Source organism: Spermophilus citellus (assembly GCF_964194105.1).
Source record: "Spermophilus citellus genome assembly, chromosome: 2".
Taxonomy (NCBI): Eukaryota; Metazoa; Chordata; class Mammalia; order Rodentia; family Sciuridae; genus Spermophilus; species Spermophilus citellus.
Window position 1 is genome coordinate 209,836,609 of NC_138183.1, and position 25,829 is coordinate 209,862,437.

The 25,829-nt window shown below is 32.9% G+C and overlaps 1 protein-coding gene across 15 annotated transcripts in view; it reads right to left on the reverse strand.

The window, feature by feature from the left end:
* SOX6 (SRY-box transcription factor 6) overlaps positions 1-25,829 on the reverse strand; it is a 603,909-nt gene that overhangs the window by 396,533 nt on the left and 181,547 nt on the right. For 6 of the 15 annotated variants that reach the window (XM_081280957.1, XM_081280958.1, XM_081280955.1 and 3 more), the window contains one exon: positions 18,446-18,517. The exons of the other annotated variants lie outside the window; for them this stretch is intronic. The gene's annotated coding sequence lies outside the window, so the exon portion shown is untranslated. The remainder of the gene's footprint in view (positions 1-18,445; positions 18,518-25,829) is intronic. 15 annotated transcript variants of the gene reach the window in all.

Below are 25,829 nucleotides of genomic sequence, written 5' to 3' on the forward strand. Positions count from 1 at the left end.
GAGAGCTACACAGCAGATCCCAGAGGAGTTTTTCAGCTAAAAAAAAAAAAAAAAGTGTGTCTTCCCAGAAATATAAATCATTTTCCTGTTTCTTCATTAATCAGAGCTCCAACTTTGAAGAGTGAAAAGCAGAAGAATAAAAAGTCACAAAGTTCTGGGACATTATAAACTCTTGATTACTTTAAGTATTGCTATTAGTATTATCAGTAATTCTAGTAATATTACTGTGCTAATACAGATGTGAGATGGACTAAAGGAAACACAGTTACAGGATTAATCTATGGCAGAATCAGGATAGAATTTATATGAACACATATTTCTTTTTTTTTTTTTTTTTTTTTTTTTGGACTCCAGTTGTCAGGGGTTAAAAGCAATAGACACCATTTTAAATAAAAGATTTATCTATATTTTGTAATAAAAAGGGTAAGTCTAAATCATGCCTGTAAATTATTTTCTAAAGTGCATCTTATCCTTGGAAAACAAACAAAAATGCTCTTTAGATGTGGTTTACTCTTAGTGTGTCATTATTTTCAAGTTTTATTTACATCACTTAAAATTAAAACTTTCTCTAAACAAAAAAGTAAAGAAAAAATAAATTAAAACAAATATCTTCCCTTTATTATTATGTTTGTGAGCAGATTTTAATCCATTTTAAATTGGATTATCCAAGTCTTAGAAATGCAAACTCCTGCAATCACAGGAGACTCTGAGTTTTTCATGATGCTTAAAGGAAAGAAGGGAATAATAAATAAGTTCCTGGTTTTGATTCATTTTTTGCTCTTTTGAATTAATTAATGCTGTGGAAATCCCAGGCAACTGCTATTTCATTTGTGACTGAATTGAGTCCAAAGGAAAAAATATGTAAAACATTATTTAATTAAAATTTTGTGGGGTTTTTACTTATTTATTTTTTCCTCTCCTACTAGCTAACACAGTCATTCAAACTATAAGGACAGTTTCATGTTTGTTGCTTTTGAATTGCCTTTAGCCACTTTCATATGTCCAGAGATCTGTAGTATCTGGAGTCATATTGTTCTTCAGATCAAACCCTTGAGTATGGCTCTCAAGCCTCTGGCCTTACTTCAAAGCTATCTTTGGCAAAATCTAAAACTCATAAGATTGCTTGTATTGGTATGCATATGGCTCTTGAGGAATAATAGTGGAGATTTTTTCTTCTCATACATGTAGTTTTCCATTTAGCTTAGAAAGTAGGAGAATAATGAGAATTGGAGAAGTCTATTCAACTTTAGTAATATTACTACAAGTCAGGAAATTCAGAAGTTGGCTTTCCTTGTTTGGGAGTATAGGGTTGGGGGAGGGAGTCCTGAGATGTCCTAAAACAAAAATCTAATTACCTCAATCTCCTGCTTAATTAAAAACCTTAGTCATTTACCCATAACCTACAAAATATAGATTCCTTAGTATGGATACAATACTTATTAATAATCTGATTCCAAACTGTCTTTCTCATTTCACTTCTTGGCACCTATGCATACACTCAGCAGCAGAAGACTTGATCTTCTCCAACTGTTCTCTGTTGATTATTCTCTAGTTACATTTGCCTGATTTCTGCTCCTAGGGCTTGAAAGCTTCTTCTCAATTTATGGCCTACAAAAACACTGTTCCCTCAGAGTCTCCTTTTCATCAAATTATCTCCTACTCATCATCTAGGTCTTGCTTTCATACCACTAATGCCGGGTCTTGTCACCATCCTTAATCCTGGTTATATTTTCCTTTTCTTTCATAATATTCATTATCTTAAAACCAAATATTTACTTAATGCCTTTGTTCTCTTTGGATTATAAACTCCTAGATAAAAGGACATCATGCATTTTAGTTTACCACTGTATTTCTTGGCCCATTCCTATATGACACTCAATGAATTTAGGAGATTCTCTTATTATCTAAATATTGATCATGTAAGTTGCCAAAATTACATAGGAAGTGAAAGTCATGAGAATCTAAAAATGTTCACTAATGAATTTATCATGTATAAGGTTATTCTAGTCTTCATTCAAATATCCCTCACAGATTAATTTATCATGTATTTTACTCATTGGGATCAATGTCTGTGTTTTTGAAAATCACTGCTCAGTGGTTTCAAACTTATCTGCATAATGAAGTAACATGAAGAACTTCAAAAATATTGATACCTGAATAGAAAAGACAGTAGAATGAATAAGGCATAACTTTCCTTTGTCTGTAAATTAATACACAATCAATGAAACTCCACATAATGTACAACCACAAGAATGGGAATTTTGCTCTGTGTATATACAATATGTCAAAATACATTCTACTGTCACGTATATCTAAAAAGAACAAATTTTAAAAATACATTAATACCTGGATTTCATTCCCAAAGACTGGCTGAAGTGCACATAAGCATAGGGCTACTAAATAACAGCCAGATAATTATGTTTTACAAAATTAAAAATCAAGCCAACCAATTCCTACATGTTGCATTATTCAGTATTGTAACCAATATTCAAAATTAAAACGTTAAGGAACTGCAAAATGAAATCACAAACATTACAAAAGTTGCAAGATTTCAATAAATATAGAAATGTAGTATTGTAGAAAAGATCTAATTACTGAAAATAAATAATTGGCAGTTAGACCACATTAAAAAAACCAAAGAACCAAAATTTGACAAAAATGATAGATGATATGGTAGATTATTCAAAAGAGAATTATTTGAATGTAAAAAGATTAGGCAATGTCCTTATGATATAATCTTTACAAAAATGACCTTTGTGGTGATGGTACTAGAATATCAAAAATGACTATGCTATTACAACTTTTGATCTGAAAATTACTCTTAAAAAACAACTTTATTCTTCTAAAAATTGATACATAGTTAGAATCACATATGAATACTGCAAGTTATATACACCTTTTACTAATTTTGTTTTAATTTTTAAGACTAAGTCAAAAGTGAAGTAATTTTTCTCATTTTTTACCATGAAATTTCAATTTCCACCCATTGACTAAATTAAAATACAAGCTACCAACCTTTTATCACAGGACCTTGCCAAAAGCATGTAGTTTTACCCTTTCATATTCTTATGCTTATTATTATTTGCTTTGCCTCATTTCAATGGATAGGACCTACAGGTGGGATGAGGGGGCATGGACATTAATTATCTTGTTTCCATCATAGGAAGAAAGAATTTAATATTTTCAATATTAAATAATTCACTATCATTCATGATGTTAGTTTTAGGTTTACCACAAATGCCCTTTTCAGATCAAGGATGTTTTATTCTATTTCTAGTTTTCTTGGAATTTTAATTATGAACTCGGGTTGTCAAATGCTTTTTCTATATTTATTGAAATTATCAAATAATTTTTTCATTTATACTGGTAATAGTGAAATTTTACAAATGTTAGACTTTTCATTTCTAGACTAAATCTTACTGGTCATGATATATTATACTTTTTTTAGATTGCCAAATTTAATTAGCTGATATTTGTTAAAAAGTATTTTGCATCTATAACCATAAGGGATATTTGTAATTTACCTTTTTTGTAATTTTTTTCAAGTTTGGTATTAGGGTGAATGCTGGTGGCCTCACAAAATGAGGTAAGAATTCTTTAATTTTTTGAAAGAGTTTTTGTAAGACTGGTGTTATTGCTTAAATGTTTGATAGAATTCACCAGTGAAATCACTTAGGTTTATAATCCCCTTGATAGAAACTTTTATTTCTTAATTGACAAATTTAATTTCTTTCATAGTACATTGCTACTTAGGTTTTTTGTTTCATGTTGTATCAAATCTATAGTGATTATTCATCTTCCATTCTTTTTCTTTCTTTCTTTCTTTAATGGAGCTAGGGATCAAATCCAGATCCTTGCACACGCAAGGCAGGTGCTCTATCACTGAGCAATACTCCCAACTCCTCTCCTTCATTCTTAATATTGGTAAGTTGTGTTCTCTTTTTTCTTGATCCTTACCAAAAAAACAAAAAACAAAAAAAAAAAAAACCTTTGCCTATGCCTAGATAGTAGGTGTGCTCTTCTTTGGATTTATCTCACTTGGAGTTCCCTGAATTTCTTAAATCTGTAAATTTGTGTCTTACACCAAATTTGGGGAATTTGATGTCATTATTTCTTCAAATTCTTTTTTTCCTGTCCCCATATCATTCTTTATTTTCTGGGACTCCAATGTTAGACCTTTCAATATTGTCCCACATATCCCTAATACTATATTCACAGTTTCTAATGTTTTTCTTTCTGATCTTTAAATTGGACAACTTCTATTGTTCTATCTTCAATGAACTGATATTTTCTTCTGTCATCTCTATTCTGCTGACTGTCCCCTCAAATAATTTTCTTAGTTTATATATATTTTTTTTTAGTTTTAAGTTCCCATTTAGCTCTTTGTTTATAGCCTTCCCGCAATCCCCCACTGAGATGTTCTGAGTTCTATTTTGTTTGGTTTCACACTTTTTAGTCAGTCATATGTTGAAAAGTTTTGAATTATAATGTGGAGACTCTGGAGTCTTTTATAGTCCTTTAATAAGTGTTGCTGTTATTTCAGCAAAACTGACTTGCAAAGACCCAAACTGAATATTCTACCTCACCTGCGGCTCACAGCAGCTCAAATATTTGCTTAGTCCCTTAGGCTTGTCCAAGCTGTTTAAAGCCTGTCCTGTGTGTGCATTGGTTTGGAGATCAGTCAGAGATTTAGACAAAGTTTGTACATAGATGTTGACAGTCTCCTGCTGTAGCTCTTTACTCTCCAGGATTACCCCTTACTTCTGAGAAGCTATGGTTACCTGAAGTCTGCTCTTTTGGTTTTCCAGGCCAGAAAGAATGTTGGTTTTTTCCCTATCAGAGTTTTATTAACTTGTCTGACACAGACCGGAGCCTGCCCTCATACAAGAAACCTTAAAAATGACAAACATACCAAGTTTCCCTCCATCCATTTTCTACTGTCATGTCCTCTAGTGATTAAGCCTGCTTTTAAGTTGCTTTACAGTGCCTTCAGATAGTAATTTTGTGTTTTTTCCCCAGAATTTATAGTCATCCTAATCAGTTTTTAGTAGATTCAAGTGGCCTTTTCTTACTTCCAATTACTCTCTGAACATAAATACTTCTCGTATTGCCTTAAAGACAAATTAAAGAGTACCATAGTTTTTTTTCACTTCTCCATGCTTTCTATTACTCTGTCCATAACCTCTTTTCCTTTGTCTGTTCACCTGTATCACCTACTCAATGAAAATGCTCCCTGACTACACCAAAGTTAGTTGTTTCTACCCTTGACTTACTCAAGCTCCTATCATACTATTCAGTATTTATTAATTCCTGTGTCTGTCTTTCCCACAAATTTATAATATTTTTATATATAGAAATTATCTTTTCATTTTATTCCCATTGTGCCAAGCATACAGTAGATGAAAACTGACGTTTGTCAATAAACATTTTTCTCATCAAGCCAATCATTAAAGAGCAATGAGGAAAATAGGGACTAAGTCATCACCTTCAATATCCTTCAAACTGAATATTAAAAATTCAGTAAGCAATACAAATAACATATTGCAGAAGATAAAAATGAGAATATGAGCAATCATATTACCATATTCTTTCAATCCTACCCTCATACAAATAATTTAAGGAAAGATGGGGGAAGGGAGATGATTCATTTATTAAGGGTTCCCTGAGTACTAGGTACCTTTATCTACCTATGTAATTCTCCATAACCCTACCAAATAGAAATTTTCTATGCCCAAATTGTATATTTTAAGACAATAATCAAGTTTTGCCACCCTCAAATTTTTCAATACCTGATGTTTCAGTTGACAGTATTTAAATCAGAAATAACTCATGTCCATTAACATAACATGACATAGTATAAATATGTATATATACTGTAAATACTATACATAGTATAGCATTATGTAGAAGAAAATTAAGTAATACTATATAAAAGGACTGATCCAAATTGTAATTTTAAATAAAAAAAGAATATACAAAGTATAAGGCAATATGTGTAAAAAGGGGGAGTGTCAACCTCACATAAAATAAAACTTCATAATTCCATGGAATTATATATATTTGTATCTGATTATTTAAAAGATGTCTGGAAGGATAAAAATCAAAATATAAGTTATTATTGGAAAGAAATTGAATTTTGACTGGGGAGACATATTAAGGAAATTTTCCTTCATTTTTTTCAATAATTATTAATTGAGGAAATGTTTGATGATGGTCTGCTAAATGCCAGACACTTTTCTATAAGAATGCATCTTTTTACTACTTGTGTAATTTTAATATACTTTTAATTTTTTAAATGAAAGTATTACCTCAATAGGTCAACTAAAATAACAGAAGGCCAAAAACCCATTTAATGTAAATACACTTATTATTTTTTAAAATATGTTCTCCTAACTCAGATTAAAATTCTCTTCTTTTTTTCCTGTCCCCCAGTCCTGCCTTCCCCATGATGGGGATGGAACCCAGGACCTTAGTGCATGCCAGGCAAGTGCTCCACCACTGAGCTACATACCTAGCCCTAAAATCCTTATTCTCTGGATCTGATCTGGACCCTGTGGACAAACAAACTGATTTATCTCATTTCCCCTTACAACACAGTTCTGTTATCTCACATCAACTCTTCTGAGGTTGGGGGTTACCTGCTGAAATCTAAAGTTCTTACTAACTATAATGTTAGGTATTATCTGCCTGCCCAGAAATGTAAAACACACCATTTTAAAAAATTATTCAAGGTCCATCCCACTACCAGCAGACACCCACTGGAGCTCAGGCTCCAGCACAGAACCACCTCTTCTGACCAGCAGAACACACAGTGTGGCCCACACTGGTGGGACCTAGGTTCAGGGTAGGTCTGATTTCGCCACCACCCGGAAGACCAAGACTAACCCATCTTGGGACACTGCAGACATTACCATAGCTTTCCCCATGCAGTAATCCCTACCATTTTGAGAACAGACAGGGCCTAGAAGCAACTGCATCTCAGAGCAGGCATCCCAAAGACAGTGTAAGGCCCACCCTTTCAACCCCATCTCTGTAAGACATTGCATCCATCTTGGGGAACCTCCATTATTTTCTCAAGTTATCTCGGCTACTGCCACCACCACCTTTAGTTGCTGTAGCATACATTGAGGTACACAAATAGGGTCTAGAAGCCCAACATCAAGGTGAGGTATAAACAATCTGCACAGGTACTACAAGAATATAGGGTAGAAACTATAATATCTCAGATCCACACTGCAAGAAAGGAAGTCTCATAGACAACATGAAAAAAACAAGGAAGGAAAGTGCCTCAAACAAACCAGGATACTACAATAACAGAACAGATTAATAGAAAAGTTGATGAAATGTCAGAGAAGGAGTTCAGAAGGTTCATAACTAAAATGATCTGTGAATTAAAGAATGACCTAAATGAACAAATACAGGCAAAAATTGATCACTCCAACAATGAGATAAGAGAGCAAATACAGAGAGCAAAAGATGACATCAAGAAAGAGATAGAGACTCTGAAAAAAAAACAGTCAGAAATCCTTGAAATGAAGGAAACAATAAACCAAATAAAAAACTCAATAGAAAACATAACCAATGACTAGACCACTTGGAAGAAAAAAACGTCAGATAATGAAAGCAAGTATACAATCTGGAAAATAAAGTTGACCACACAGTGAAGATGGTAAGAAACCATGAACAGAACATCCAATAATTATGGGATACCATCAAAAGGCCAAATATAAAAGTTATTGGAATAGAGGAAGGCACGGAGTTTCAAACCAAAGGAATCCACAATCTCTTCAATGAGATAGTATCAGAAAATTTCCCAAGTATGAAGAATGAATTCGAAAACCAAATGCAAGAGGCTTACAGGACACCAAATGTACAACATTAAAACAGATCTACACCAAGGCACATAATAATGAATATTCCTAGCATACAGAATAAGGATAGAATCTAAAAAGCCACAAGAGAAAGGAATCAGATCAATATAGGGGGAGACCAATTCGTATCTCAGCAGATTTTTCAACCCAGACCCTCAAACCAGAAGATCATGGAACAACAAAAATCAAGCTCTGAAAGACGAGAGTCTTATATCCAGCAAAATTAAGCTTTATATTTGATGATGAAATGAAAAACTTGCATGATAAACATAAGCTAAAAGAATTTACAACTAGAAAGCCTGCACTACAGAACATCCATGGCAAAATATACCACAAAGAGGAAATGAAAAACGATGAAAACCAGCAGAGGGAGGTATTTATTCTTTTTTGCTAAAGGAAAATCTAATCAGAAGAGAAACCAAGTCAAGTTAAATACCAAAAATAAGCTAAAATGACTGGGAATACAAATCATGTCTCAATAATAATCCTGAATGTTAATGGCCTAAACTCACCAATCAAAAGACATAGACTAGCAAAGGATAAAAAAAAAAAAGCCAACAATATGCTGCCTCCAAGAGACACATCTCATAGGAAAAGACATACACAAACTGAAGGTGAAAGGTTAAGAAAAATCATACCACTCACATGGACTGCAGAAGCAAGCAGGGGTTTCCATCTTCATAACATATAAAGTAGACTAAAATTAATCAAAAGGGATAAAGAAGGACAGTACATACTGCTCAAGGGAAACATGCACCAACAAGACTTAACAATTATAAATAGATATGCCACAAACAATGGAGCATCTATGTTCATCAAACACACTCTTCTCAAGTTCAAGAGTCAAATAGACCACAACACAATAAATTTGGGTGACTTCAACACACCTCTTTCACCAATGGATAGATCTTCCAAACAAAAGCTGAACAAAGAACCTATAGAATTCAATAATACAATCAATAACTTACACTTAACAGGCATATATAGAATATTTCATCCTTCAATGAGCAAATACACTTCCTTCTCAGCAGCACATGGACCCTTCTCTAAAATAGACCATATAATATGTCACAAAGCAACTCTTAGCAAATATAAAAAAGTAGAGATACTATCCTGCATTCTATCAGATCATAATGGAATGAAATTAGAAATCAATGATAAAATAAGAAATAAAAGCTACTCCAACACCTGGAGACTAAATAATATGCTACTGAAAGAACAATGGGTTGCAGAAGACATCAAGAACAAGATTAAAAAATTTTTAGAGGTGAGAATACAAATACAACATATCAAAATCTCTAGGACACTATGAAGGCAGTTCTAAGAGGAAAGTTCATTGCATGGAGTTCATTCCTTAAAAGAAGAAAAAGTCAACAAATAAATGACTTAACATTGCATCTCAAAGTACTAGAAAAAGAAGAACAAATTTGCACCCAAAACAGTAAAAGACAGGAAATACTTAAAATCAGAGCTGAAATCAATGAAATTGAAACAAAAGAATTGAAAAAATTGACACAACAAAAAGTTGCTTCTTCGAAAAAATAAATAAAATTGATAGACCTTTATCCATGCTAACAAAGAGGACAAAGAAAACTCAAATTACTATCATATGTGATGAAAATGAAACATCACAACAGACACTACAGAAATACAGAAAATAATTAGAAATTATTTTGAAAATCTATACTCCAATAAAATAGAAAATATTAAAGGCATCAACAAATTTCTAGAGTCCTATGGTTTTCCCAAATTGAATCAGGATGATAAGCAAAATTTAAACAGATCAGTTTCAAGTGACAAAATAGAAGATGCCTACCAATCAAGAAAAGCCCAGGACTGGATGGATACCCAGCTAAGTTCTACAAGACCTTTAAAGAAGAACTAATACCAATACTCTTCAATTTGTTTCAGGAAATAGAAAAAGAGAGAGTACTTCCAAACTCATTCTATGAAGCAATATCACCCTGATTCCAAAACCAGGCAAAGACACATCAAAGAAAGAAAACTTCAGACCAATATCTCTAATGAACATAGATGCAAAAACTCTCAATAAAATTTTGGCAAATCGAATACAAAAACATATCAAAAAGATAGTACACCATAGTCAAGTGAGGTTCATTCCAGGGATGTAAGGTTGGTTCAAAATACGGAAATCAATAAATGTAATTCATCATATCAATAGACTTAAAGATAAGAACTATATGATCATCTCAATAGGTGCAGAAAAAGCATTTGACAAAATACAGCACCCCTTCATGTTCAAAACACTAGAAAAACTAGGGATAACAGGAACATATCTCATCATCATAAAATCTATCCATGCTAAGCCCCGGGCCAACATCATTATAAATGGAGAAAATTGAAAGCATTCCCTCTAAAAACTGGAATAAGACAGGGAAGCCCTCTTTCACCACTTTTTAACATAGTTCTTGAAACACTGGCCACAGCAATTAGACAAAAGAAATTAGAGGGATAAGGATAGGTAAAGGAAAACGGAAAACTCAATTTCGTACTATTTGACAATGATATGATTCTATATGTAGAAGACCCAAAAATTCCACCAGAAAACTTCTAGAACTAGCAAGTGAATTCAGCAAAGTAGTAGGATACAAAATCAACACACATCAATCAGAGGCATTTCTGTATATCAGTGTCAAATCTTCTGAAAGGGAAACGAGGAAAACTACCCCATTTACAATAGTATCAAAACAATAAAATACAATAAAATACCTGGGAATCAACTTAACAAATGAGATGAAAGACCTCTACAATGAAAACTACAGAATGCTAAAGAAAGAAATTAAAGAAGACCTTAGAAAATGGAAATATCTACCTTGTTCTTGGATAGGCAAAATTAATATTGTCAAAATGACCATACTACCAAAAACATTATGCAGATTTAATGAAATTCCAATCAAAATCCCAATGACATTTCTCATAGAAATAGAAAAAGCAGTCATGAAATTCATAGGAAAAATAAGAGACCCAGAATATTTAAAGCAATCCTTAGCAAGAAAAGTGAGCAGTGGGATCACTATACCAGAACTTAAACTATACTATGGAGCAACAGCAACCAAAACAGCATGGTATTGGCACCAAAATAGACTTGTAAACCAATGGTACAGAATAGAGGACACAGAGACTAACCCACATAATCACAGTTATATTTGACAAAGTGACAAAAACGTACATTGGAAAAAAGATAGCCTCTTCAACAAATGGTGCTGGGAAAATTGGAAAGCCATATGCAACAAAACGAAATTAAATCCCTATCACTCACCATACACAAAACTCAACTCAAAGTGGATCAAGGACCTAGGAATTAAAACAGAGACACTGCATCTATTAGAAGAAAAAGTAGGCCCAAATCTCCATCATGTCAGATTAGGCCCCAATTTCCTTAATAAGACTCCTATAGCACAAGAATTAACATCAAGAATCAATAAATGGGATGGAATCAAACTAAAAAGCTTCTTCTCAGCCAAAGAAAAAATCAGTGAGATAAATAGAGAGCCTACCATTTGGGAACAAATTCTTACCACACGCACATTAGATAGAGTACTAATCTTTAGGGTATACAAAGAACTAAAAAATCTTAACACCAAAAAAAAATAACCCAATAAATAAATGGGCCAAGGAGCTGAACAGACACTTCTCAGAAGAAGATATACAATCAATCAACAAATATATGAAAAAAAAATGTTCAACATCTGTAGCAATTAGAGAAATGCAAATCAAAACTACTCTAAGATTTCATCTCATTCCAGTCAGAATGGCAGCTATTAATAATACAAACAATAATAAGTGTTAGTGAGGATGTGGGGGAAAAGGCATATTCATACATTGCTGGTGGGATTGCAAATTGGTGCAGCCATTATGGAAAGCAGTATGGAGAATCCTTGGAAAACTGGGAATTGAACCACCATTTGACCCAGCTATCCTACTCCTCGGTCTATACCCAAAGGACTTAAAAATTGGGACTTAAAAACAGCATACTACAGGGACACAGCTACATCAATGTTTATAGCAGCACAATTCACAACAGCTAAACTGTAGAACAAACCTAGATGCCCTTCAGTAGATGAACGGATAAAGAAATGTGGTATATATACACAATGGAATATTATTCAGCATTAAAAAAGAATAAAATCATGGCATTTGCAGGTAAATGGATAGAGCTGGAGAATATAATGCTAAGTGAAATTAGTCAATCCCAAAAAACTAAATGCCAAATGATTTCTCTGACTTAAGGATGCTGTTTCTAATATGTGAAGGGGGAGGGGTGTTGGAGGGGCAGGGGGAGTGGGAGGATTAAATGAACTCTAGATAGGGCAAAGGGGAAAAGGGGAAGAAGGGGAAGGGAGGAGGCATAGGGTAGGAAAGACGGTGGAATGCAATGGTCATCATTATCTTAAGTACATGTATGAAGACATGAAGGATGTGACTCTATGTACAACCAGAGATGAAAAACTGTGCTCTATATATGTAATATGAATTGTAATTCATTCTGTTGTCATATATAGCAAATTAAATTATTTTTAATTTAAAAATAAATAAATGATTTCAAATGCTTGAATAATCCAGACAGTAAAACTGGACTTCATGAAGTTCATTCTTCATGAAGTTCACATAATAGAAGAATCTATCTTTGTCCTTTAACATGTTGAGTTATTTCCCTGTCTTAGCCAGGTGACTCATAAAACACATCTTCTCATAAAATTTAATATTGAAATAACTTGGTATAACTCAACATTTTAATCTTTTCCCATTGTTTTCACTATTGACAAGGCCTTTTCTACCTCACAAAGGAAGTCATCCCATTTTTAATAACCAAAATTTATATAAAAGTCTTTCTTCAGCTTGTCAATAACTCTGGCTTCCTGTGATTTTTACCTGATAGCTAGGGTTTAGACCTCCACAGTATATAGTCCTTTCCCTATGGCAGAACTCTATCCATCCTGGGACAGAATCAGCTACTCTTAAGACCTCTGTTTCAGAATAAACATGCCTTGTTCTTAAACTTAAAGGAAGCTTTTGCCAAGTATCCCAGGAAAGTGTAAGAAACTGAATTTTACCACAACCAAGTTATTTGTCCAACTGAAATATATAAGATTTGGCTTCTATCTTAATGCACAACAGCCTTCTTGAGTAATCAATATTCCTCCTGACATTTGTCTTCAAAAAAAAAATATACCTCCACTTGATTGCAAGCATGTTATAGGTGACACAAACATTGTTCACTGCCATTTATTTATTTTTTAATTTTTTTTAGTTGTAGAGGGACACAATACCTTTATTTTTATTTTTATGTGGTGCTGAGGATTGAACCCAGTGCCTCACATGTGCCAGGCAAGTGCTCTACCACTGAGCCACACCCTCAGCCCTCACTGCCATTTATTTTAAAAATTCTTTTAAATAGGCACTTTCCGAACCTTAGCTCACGTGACTTAAGTTTGTACCCAAAGGGCTTGTACTCTCTGCTTTATCACATGGTTTCATTTGAGCTATAGTTCATTTACTCCAAATTATGTTCTTTCATTTTTTAAACTCACACCTATTTCTCCTTATTTAGAAGCCCAAGATATCAGGCAAGGATTTAGTCTATTATAATTCATTGAATAATCCTTAAATATAATAGACTTAGCAACGTGTCTCCATTAGCTATCTGAATTTAGTCATATCAATTCTGTTTGTTGGAAATTGTTAACTACTTTGCATCTTTAGGAAATTAGGAATAATAAAACTTTCGAGTCTAGACAACCTAGAGAGGACATATGCCTAATTCACCTTGGTCTCTTTTTAATTGATTTTTTTAAAATCAATAAAACATGTTGAATGAATTACAATTTTTATTACACATACAGAGCACAATTTTTCATATCTCTGGTTGTATATAAAGTATATTGACACCAATTCGTGTCTTCATACATGTACTTTGGATAATGATGTGGAGAACCTAAAAATGAAGTCCAATTTCAACTTGTTTGGGGAGGTGGGAGTGATATTAATATTTATTTGGCCTGTTCCTAGCTATGCTTAGGAATTAAGAAAAAAATATGTTTTAATCCCAGCTCTATCTGATTTCTGTCCCAGCTTTCCTATCTGTGAAACAAAGATAGAAAAAGTCATGCTTTAATTATCTCAGTGTGACTATTATATATAGAAACTTCATTTAAAAGCATAAAGTATAATGAAAATAAAAGATATAATATTATTGGCAATAATGGTACCTTCATCTATGACTGTAAATGAAATACTCTACAAATCCTCTCTTTTTAACATCAAGATATTTTAACTAAATTCTCTTTATCATACTCTTTTTTTAAAAAACTTCTTTCCCCATCATACCACTACCACAAAAAAAAAAAAAATCAGCATAACCTCTTAGCTTTGGACTTTAATTACAAATGCCAGCAAAGATTTACATAAAATACAACATAAGTATATTCTGACATTTCATAAACCCCAGTCCTCCTCTCAGACTGACTTCATTTTCTTTTTCCTTTTTTAATAACCTTTTCTATAGTCTTGAAAAAAATTCAAGTTGTATAACAATATTATAGCAACTGTCACTACTATGAATATTTTAGTTAGTTATCTATCATAAAACTCTTACAACTGGCCTTATGGATTTTCTCTGAAAAAAATACCAGGTATATTTTCTCAACTGAGTCTTAATTTTTCAGAGTACATTATCATGTTTCCACAATAGAATTATAGCCATTGGAGCTGCTCTATAAATCTGTAATTTGAAAGCTCAGTTCCTATGTCCAGAAATGTAGATTTCCCAAAAATGATGGCACACAAAAGTAAGATTACACTGAAAAACAAGAAACAGCAATGAAGAACTGTAAAGTGCTCTATAGCTAGATGGTAAGATTCAAAAAGGTCCCTAACACCTCCTTCATGCCCAATCTTAACCAGCATCAAATTGCATAATTTTATCTAAACAGTATATCCAAAAGAACTAATGAACTACATTTTTATAGACATTGTTTCTTCCTCTTTGTCCCCCTTTTTTCTCCTTTCTTATTCATTACATCATTCTCCCTAATAACAACAACAAATATTTATTGAATGCCTGTAATGTGCAAGATCATTTGTGCTACATGCCAGGAAAACATCCAAGAACAAAAGAGGCCAGTCCAAAGTGAAAGACAGACATTAAATAACAATCACATAGATAAATACATAGTTTAAAATTACAATATTGCTTATGAAATACATTTAAAAGTGAGAAGAAAAATTTTTGCAAGCTGACAAAATTTGAATTGGATGGATCAATGAAGGTTTTTCTAAAGAAATGACATTGAAGCAGGGACCTGAAAGAAAAATGGATATCATCCTGCCGAAGAGTGGAGAAAGGTACATTCTAGTTGAGATGAAAGCATTATATGAAGACCTTGGGGTAAGAAGGAACTTGGAGAGTCCAGGAAACTGACATGAAACCACTACAGTAGCTGGATCAGGAAGAAAAGTAAGAGCTGCTGCTGGTAATGCAGGGGCCCAATTTTGCAGAGCAAGGGCCTTTTATGCTAAGAATTTGTTGTTGTTTTGTTTTAATTAAAGCATAGTAGGTCTTTCTTGGACCTCAAGATGATAGTGTAGGGAGGGTTCCTACTAGACAATAAATAGGGAATTTAAGCCCAGATAGAAAGAAAAGCATAAGGGGAAAAAAGCACCAATTTCAAGAGAGTGATTACCTCTGCCATGAATCGAGAATATAAAATTTAGAAAGGCTTCAATTTTATTGGTAATGTTTTATTTTTTATAAATACATAAGTATTTATTATACTGTTCTTTATACATATTAACACATTTATGTGACTAAAATTTAAATAACAAAATAATTTTAAAGAATTAAATGCTAATAATTCACTGGTTCATTTCTTCCACTTTTTATATTAAATCATCTCAATTTTGGGACAAGCATATCATCTCAAATATTCCCCTTTATATATTTTAGTTACTGAGCCTTTATTCTCTAGGCTTTGAATGTCAGATGTTAGGAGCTCTTTAATTAGCTTATTTTTTATTTTAGCATACACTCTAATCTTCACAGGTTTCCAACAACCACAGAGTTAATATGAGGATTAAATAAGATAAAAACATAGCATTTAGCTCTAAGAGCTTCATAAATTTTAACTATTATTTTTCTTATTTCATTTACTATGCTCTACTATTCCTCCTAGTACTAAACACAGACTAGACCACTATAACTAAACAAGAGCTGAGCATGTAGGGACACATGGTACTGTCATTCTGAACATGTATTTTCTATTTATACATATACTATATACACATATATATGTATACACACAAATAGATGCATGCTTATAACATATTTCTAACACTGAATTTATAGTTTTTGAAAATGATATTCTTTGCTCACTTCAGCATTAAGTAACAAAATGTTAATTTGAGGTCTTTTATTGTCACTAAAGATATACATTTAAAGAAAAAGTAAGAATTCTATATTTATTCATGCACTATTGCAATTTAAAACAAGTTTTATATGTTCACTAACTTCTAAGAATAACAATGCTACATTCAAATGACTTAATTACATGAAGCTTCAGTAATATTAATTATGGTCCATACTGTGTTTCAAAGGCTCATTTTTGTAATATCAAGTAATCCATGCAAAACTTCAATCTTACAGAATTGAATATTGACATCAAAATTTCTGCTACAACAGGAAGAACAGTCTTTGGTGGAAGAACATTATTAAAATCATATCTTTTCACTTAATTTTCTTTGTACAAATAGCACAGATCCTCTCATTTCTCTTTCCTTCCTATTCACAAATACAATAAAAGCTGTCTTTAGAAAGGTCTTTAAATTAAATATAACGATGAAATGAGTCCTGGGACCCCGAAAATATCAGAACTTATGACAGTTTTTGTTACCTACAAGTCTGAAAAATATCTCACTGAATCTATGTGAATATTATACTTTAAATTATATTTTAATAACAAAAAGAACTCAGAATTTGCTCTCACAGGGGAAAAAAAGAAATAGTTTGTCACTCAAGATTCTTCAGTTTATATTACTTGAGGTTTGAACTTAGATTGTTCTAGTAATCATTCCTCCATGCCCACTTCCTTGTTCTTAATCACAAATCTAATCATATACTTTTATAAATATTCAAAATTAAATATATTTATCTGCTTATGTAAATACTTTTCAGTTAATTTCTACCGATAGCCTACATGGGAATCTCATTAACAAACACATTTAGAATTTTTTAGGTTTGCACTAGCAGCTTGTAAATTCATATTATGCTCAATTGTCTAAACAAAGCAACATTCTAACTCATTTTTTAAATGAATATAAAAGATTAATTCCAAGTTTTGTTTTACTTACCAAGCTCTGCCATTCCACCCCACTGCCTGAACAATATTATCAGCTCTTCGGATACTCATTCTTGCTAAGTAAAAGGATATTTCTTCCCTAGCTGGATTAATAATCAACTTTCTAGATAGTTCATTTGTAATTCTCTTCTGGTTAACCCTTAGCATTACAGCAGTTTGCCAACTCAGACTAATCAATTTATGAAGGGGGAAGGAAAAAAGGAGATTAACAATGCAGATAACAAATAGAAAGTAAAAATGAAGGGCAGTTTAGATGAATCACAAAAGAACAATTAGTCTTACTTTTTTAACCATAAAAAAAATATAAACCTTTGTTAAGTATTACAAAAACACTCGGGTTATAAAGGGGAATCAAGATACATGAAGAGAAAAACCTTACAACATCCCAGTCCAAGAAATACAAACCCACATTTACTGCCTTCTTATATGTAAGATAAACACAACTCAACTTTGGACATAAGAGATACATTTTTCTTAGTAGAAAGGTCTGACTTTCCAATTCTAAATGTCACCTCTCTCAACAGATGTAGCCACTAAGTTCCCTTATCCTATAATAAGTGCCATCTCAGGATTTAGGGGACTATTCTCCAAATGTAAACATTTGCATTAGAATAATTTGTGATGCTCATGTAAAAATATAGACACCTGGGCACCACCCAAGAAATCCTAAGCACCCAAGTGATTCTTATGTACTTCAAAAGTTTGAGAGACACTGCTATAGGATATTTCTGATCTCATAACAGAGAGACTCCAACACAATCCCTTGGGTCTCAGAATGAAATTATTTACTCTTGTTCCTAGTTTGACCTTGACATTTTTCCTTGATTCCAGTAACTAAGATTCCACCTTGTTTTTCTGTATCTAAAGACATTGGTTCACTTAAGATCATGACCTTCTATGGCCTTGGTAATCTTCCACGTGCAGAGCACTCAGAAACTGGAATCTGTCTTTTAAGTCTACTTGGTGTCTACACTTATACTGTGACCTAAATCTCTAAGTACTGTAGGCCTAAGGTTGTTGGGGTTTTGTTTCTGTTTTTGTTTTTGTTTTTTTCCTTCTTTAAATGAACACTTTAATCTCCTGTGACATGACTCTCTTCTTATATACTTTCTGGTGTCCATTGTTCAACTTTTTAGCTAATACATTTATCTGCTGTATAAACTTACTTATAAGGCTGTTCCCAGCCTAGTTGACACTTACCAACCTGCTCTGTATCTGCTATGATGAACAGGCTTGCATAATCACCTTCAGAGATGTGAAATGAACCTCTAGCTAAAAGGTCAAAAGACAGACATAACAGCAAATGGTTTTGTCAGGTGCCAGTAACAGCTTCACAAATTGCTTTTATAGTCCATGTTCATAGTCAGAATGAAAGAAAAGATAATGACTATAGAAAAAAAAGAACTATCATGAAAAGCTAAAGGTAATTCCTTGATAACTGTAAAACTATAATAGGTAAAATAAGGTAAAATTTTTCATAATAATAATTTGTTCTTATTTTTATGAAATCTATTAAGAAAATTTAACAAAAAGATAATTATTTAACCTGGAGAAAAGTTTAAAGAAACTAAAAGAAAATAAACAAACAAATAGTACTGAATTAGAAGACCTGAATTTCTCATGCCCTGTCTACCACTTGTTAGATTTATGATCTATATATTATATATATATATATATATAGTACCATCTACCTAAAACTAGAGTTCAACATGACTTCAAATGACAAAAGCTTGGGGCTTTTGTTGCTTGACATTTTTTCCCAACACTGGCCCAAGATTCATTCAAGTGCTGATTTAATTTAACATATTAAAGCTGAGAAAATGCAAGTCCTCAACCAAATCAGTTGACAAGAGTTGCTCATGTGAAGAAAAAGGGATTCAGTCTTGACTTAAAAAAAGATACTTCCATTCTTTCTAAACTTCAATAAAATTGTTTAATAACTATTGTTGAGAAGTTACTATTTCTAGGTATTATTCAAGACATTATAGAATATAAATGACCAAAACAGTCAAATATTCCCTGTTATCATAGAGCTTTGTATTTTTTTGTTAAGATGTAGATGGACACAATACCTTTATTTTATTTACTTATTTTTATGTGGTGCTGAGTATCAAACTCAGTGTCTCACATATGCTAGGCAAGTGCTCTGCCACTGAGCCACAACCCCAGTCCATACAGTTTATATTCAAAAGGGAAAGAAATTCATTAATTTAAAAGTACACCTATTATACATCATGTTAAAAGTTGATAAAGACTATGGAAACAAAGAGAACAGCATTTAAAAAGATCAGGAATGTTTGAAAGTTTGCAATTTGAAATAGGGTAGCCAAAGTAGATGTTATGGTTTAAAACTTAGGTGTCTCCCAAAATTAATATGTGAGACAATTCAAGAAAGTATAGAGGTGAAATGATTGTGTTATGAGAGTCTTAACATAATCAGTGCATTAATCACCTTATAGGGATTAAGTAAGTGATAAATGTAGGCAGGTAGTATGTAGCTGGAGGAAGTGGGTTATTGGGGATGTGACTTTAGGGTACATATTTTGTCCCTGGAGAGTGGAGCTGTTTTCTCTCTCTGCCTCCTGGTGCCTTATTCTGAGCTGCTTTCCTCCATCACACCCTCCTATCTGATGTTCTGTCTGATCTCAGACCCAGAGCAATGGAGTTGGTTGTTTATGGACTGAGACCTCTGAAACCATGAACCCCAAATCAACTTTTCCTCTTCTAAAATTGTTATCATTGGATCTTTTGGTCAAATCGGTAAAAAAAACTGACTAAAATAATAGACCTCACTAAGAATATATTTAAACAAAGACTTGGAGGAAATTATGATGAGGTTTTGTGGGATACCACAATCAAGAGGACTTTCTTTCATCAATCTTAAAATTTTTCTATTTTAAAAATAAATTTAAGTCAACAATTTAATTGTAATTCAAACTGTGATACATGCATATGATGGTACATGATGTAATGGTTTAAAATGTTCTCAAAGGCTATTAATATAAGAAAAACCAATAAAACAATTTTTAAATACCAAAAATTTTAAATACCAAAGTAGCATGACCCAACTTCACAAATTTTTTTTATATACTCAGCAACTATTTTTCAAGTATCTACTATGAGCCTGGCACTGCTCTCAGGACAGGAAAAAGGTTAGTAAATAAGTTGCACATAATCTTTCTTCTCACACACACATATAGATAAAAAGGCAGAAATATATCAAAATGTTCCAAAGGAGTAAATCTCTTTAGAGTGAAATAATAAAGTGAAATTTATAGATTATTTTATTTCCTCCTTTATATTTAAACATAATCTAAAGTTTCTAAATAAATTTTCTTAAAAATTTCAAAAATAAACCACAGCATTTATATTGATCTAAGTTTTATGGTCCATATTTGTTTTGAATATCAATGTTTGAATAAAGTACAAACACAAAGTCTTAAAATATTCTTCATTTAAATAATATTCAAAATATACCACTTCATCCAATCATATATCAATTTTTATATCTTATCAGGTCCCTTTCTACATACAAATTAAATAACATCAGGTCCCTTTCTACAGATACAAAAACTAACAGAAGTTAACTAATTTACCTCACTGGAAATAAGTTTTTAAATGGTCAATTTTAGTAATACATATGAAAATATCTCATATAATACCTGAATCAAGAAATTTTTGCAGATTTTGGATCCTATGCTAATACTTCAGAGTGCATCTCTCCCTACTTATGCTAGGGAGGAGGTATGGTGTTTGTTTTGTTTTTGACAGGGAGAAAAATAAAATAAAAAACTCCATTTATTTAAAATGAAGGTTTAATAGTTAACCAAAAAAAACTTATGTGAATCCCAACCCCCACCACCACTACCAGATATTAGCTTTATTCCACCTCACCTCAACCACTAAAACGACCAGTAAACAAGTCAAACATGTTCCTATAATGCTTTTTCATTCCTCCTTTGATTTCAGGTTCTTTTTTATAATTTTATTTATTTATTTATTTATTTATTTATTTATTTACTTTGCATTACAATTCTTAATACACCATTATATAATAATTTATCATATCTCTGCTTATATATAAGGTATGTTGATACCAAATTCACATCTTCATACACGTATTTTGTATAATGATGAGGGTCTCAGGTTCTTACATTTAAACAGTATGGCAAATGGAAGCCATTTCTCTACTTCTAACTAGATGAGTTACCTTGGGCAAGTCACTTCAATTCAGTCTCACTTTTCTTATTTTTCAAATATAAGAATTTGACAAGGTGATCACTAAAAATCCTTAAGTTCTCAAGCTGCTTGATAGTATCATGTCAAGTCTATAAAGTGTCTACAATAAATTAAAGGAATACACCTTCTTAAAAGCATAAAGGTTACAGCAGTAAGGATGGTTGGCTGGAAAAAAAGGAAAAAAACAAAGACTCAGGATTAAAAAAGAATTTGAAAATCTCCCCAAACCTCTGGACCAAATCCAGTTTCAATCACACAAGGATTGTTTTGGGACAATAAAGAAGAAAAAACATGAAGGTTTCATAAATCATCTAAAGCAGGTACTTTTGTTACAAAAATATTTGTTCCTAAACTGTATATTTGTTCCTATACTGCTTCTGGCACTTAAAATGCCTGTGTGTGTGTGCACATATACACACACACATACACACATACACTCACACCCTAACAATAACCACCACAACCAAGTGTTTTAATATTGATATGGAAGGAAAAGAAAGTCACTCATTTTGGTGAAATAAAAAGTATTTTAAACCAAGGCAGGGTGATTTGGTTTTGAGGATTTTAAAGAAATAGCACTGTATTCAATCCTTTTCTATCACCTCCTCCATATACCAAAACCCAAAAGCTCTTAAAATTGTGGCATTTTCTTATGTACGTAGAAAAAAAATTTGTGTTGCTTTGCAGCAACATCTAAACAGTTTCCTGTAAACTTTCTGTGATGAAAGTCATAGAATTTATGATAAAACCCTGTAGAGTGGTGAAACAAATTTCTTTCATATTTATCATTCATTTTATTCAGTGTGCATTTGAAGGAAAACCTTTTAAGAGCACCAATAATGTGAGAAAGCTACAACAACTAAATTTATTGTTAAGTATCACATCACAAGTCCTCCTGGGAGTTCAGAAAGAAAGCTTAAATCACATTCCCTAACACATTGGAGAGCTTCCCAGAGATGTGATGGCCCACAGAGGCAAACCATCCAAAGCACACTGGAATCTCAGAGACAGTGACAAAGAAATATCATTTTGTTTAATAAAAGCAAATTGGAGTAACTTTTTTTTTTTTTTTTTTAAGCACAGTACAAACTCTTTCTTACCCCATTTTTCTCCTTTCCTCCCCCAACCCCCTCCTGTTTCACCTGACTAAACTGTAGGTATTTGTTCCATCACCTGACTCAGGGGCTGGCTAGAAATTTTAGAAAAAACAATCTACCATTGTTACATGAGACAACAACCTTTCATGTCCTTGAAGCTCACCATGACCTTTCATCTTTCCTATCCCCAATGGTCTCTCCTAAACTAAAAACTACACCCGGTTGGGCTGAATTCCAGATTGTCATAAAAAGAACCCTGTCCTTTCAAAACAAAACCAATTTTTACACCAAGGTGGGGGAGAAACACAAGTCCATTGTTCCCTCACAGATGGAAGTTGGAGTTACTAAGGCAACTGCTCTAATCCTCCTTTTTACCACCTTTTTCACATCACTGGCCTATCAAGTATGCTACCTTTTAACTCATAAGCTCAAAAGCTGGTAGTCTAACTGGCTGCCCTAATTAGCTACGATTTTCACACTACAGACAACATGATGAGCTAATCGAAATTTGCAAAATAATGACGTACCTCCAGCAAATATTCCTCCTCCTGAGGCCCAGTCTTAGAATAACAATAATGAGACCATTATTAGAGAAGGGCATTAAAATGCTGCACTGCTGCTAAACAGAGAACTTAATTGTTCTGGTCTTGTCCATTGAATCAACAACCTATTGTTGTGGACTTGAAAAATAAAGGACTGGAGAATGGGTGCCATGATGATTGGTCTGTGCGGCCATACCGGCACTCTGTAGAATTGTTTTCTTTTGAAACTCTTGATGGACTAGTAGTTTTGTTTAAAAGTAACATAAAAGGCGATTGTCTGGATAAAAAGTCCTATTTATTGAAATCCTTAGAAGCAGTTGCATGGATTTGTTCGTGACCCCTGAGAAACATAGTGACCATAATAACACCATTTGTAGAGAGCCCTGTTACCACTGCCTACAGTAACATAAGAGACAGTCTTTTCTAGCTACAGTAGGAAGGAAGGAAGTACTTCTGAGCAGAAAGCAGAAATGATAAAAGGTCAAATACTGGATAAAGCTCATTAATCTCTGAAAGGCAGACTTTAAAAAATAATGCTAATTTAAGAATTCTGTACAATTGCTACAGATTCAAGCACATGTAAAGAGGCACACAGCTTCTGTGTCTGTCTCTCTCTCTCTCTCTCTCTCTCTCTCTCTCTCTCTCTCTCTCTGTTGTCTTTTCCCATTTTTTGAGCTTCTTTCCTTTGGTGAAAGCTGATTAAAATAAAATGATTATTAAATAACCGAAGCAATATGTCTCAGGATAACCTGGAGAACAAGAAACCCAAAGGTTTCCAGATAATTATTCTTATGGTCATCTCCAGTCTATAGCTAGAATAATAAAATACTGAAGTTAAAGGTTAACTAGTGTAGAATTCTTAGCAGTAGAAAAGCACTGTTTACACACTGTAAAAGTGTCTTCTCTATGGAGCCACAATACATGTTTTCAGTAAAGTCAGCCAGGATTTTAGAGTTGAACTATAAGGTGGGGGCATACCTTTTTGTTAGCCAGTATTTGGGGTGAGGGTCTGTTTGGTTTTTACCAATGAAATCTGCATTATATAAAAATGTATTAAATTGTAAATAAGACCTCTTGCTTCATTCAATCTGTGCTTTGCTTCATTTATCTTCATCTTGTTAGGCTAAATTAATTAACAATCTCACTGTTGCACACTTTCTCTTTTCATTACATCAAATAATGGCCTGTATATGGAGAGACCCCTCACCACAGGAATTCTGCAAATCTACGGCTAAGCAAAGTTTCCGTGTATCAATGTAACAATATTTATTTTATAAGCATTCATCAAGCATACTTTTCATTGTTAACAAACCACTTAAGCACCTAAATTCTTACCATATTATCAATAGAAAATGATTAAAAAAAATAGAAAAAACTAAGTTAAAAGTCACAAGATATTTGTTAAAAATTTTTAAAAAACCCACTTATACTATATGTCTATAAGCAGGTATCACAGTCAATTTCACCTAAAATAAGAAGAAAAATGCAAATTTGGCAGGTATGTTTTCACAAATAGAACACAATACTGCATGAAAGGTTTAAAAGACACACCCTGAGCTGTTCTGCTTCTTGCTTTGGAATGTCTAACATGTGATAAATTGGATAATTAGAATTTCATTGGAAAATCCCATTATTTTAAATCTATAAGAGTGAAACGTGTTAAACTCTTTTGTAAGTTTTCTTTTCACCCTGAAACACCGTGGCATCTGGAGTAATGCAAATGGACAAAACAGCAAAGCTCTTTTTAATCTTTTCCTTGATCAACCAGTGCTTCTTTCTCCAATCACAGCTTTGTGCGTGATATCTTTCTGCTAGCATTTCTTATTTAATTAAAACAGACACTGACAGAAGGACATGGATTAGTACTGTAATGATGCATTTACTTAGATTAATCGGAGGCTCCTTTTAGAGTAATGGCTTAAACAAAGAACAAAAGGAAATTGTTATGAAACAACCTTTTATCCCAGGCAAAGGTCGCATTATGAGGTTTTTAATTTTGTCAGCTTCTGTTATACCCTGCTTTGCTAGTAGAACATGAGAAGTGCTTTTACCCCCAATAAAGCCAGTTATTATAAAAACAGCCATTAAAGCTGCAAATTAAAATGTCTGATTTTAAAACAGGTTACTTAGCTTTCAGAATCCTCTAATTAACATGTTGTGCATTGTTGTGAGAAAAAGAGACTAAAATGCTAATGACCTACCGCCAGGTGACCACACTGCTGTGCAAAATAATAAGGACCCTTCCAAGTAATAGGATGAATTAAGCAAGTATAGGTCCCTCATCCAACATCCTTTCTCCAAGTACAGCTCCAGATGAATGGGAGGCCATAACTGGTAAGATATGTTCAGTAATGTTCTGCCCCAGCTACTTTTAATATAATCACTAAAAAAAAAAAATGCAGACGTATTTCTACCACAAAATAAAAAAAAATAAATAAATGAAATAGCTTACTCTATTTATATAACCTGAAATTAGAACAGTCTTCTGATTTCTGATTTCAAAACACAAAGAGCAAATTAAAGAACCATGCACCTCTTTGCCTCTTTTTATCTAAGCTTTCTCATTTTTTAATAAGTTGGGTTTGTAGAATAGAGTTAAAGCTTGAAAGCTCTGTCTTTATTCACAGCACTTGTACACCATGTTGTCTCTAAATAGTCCAAAGGTAAACTGGGTTTTGCTTTTATGAGCCTCATTTTCAGGATTTT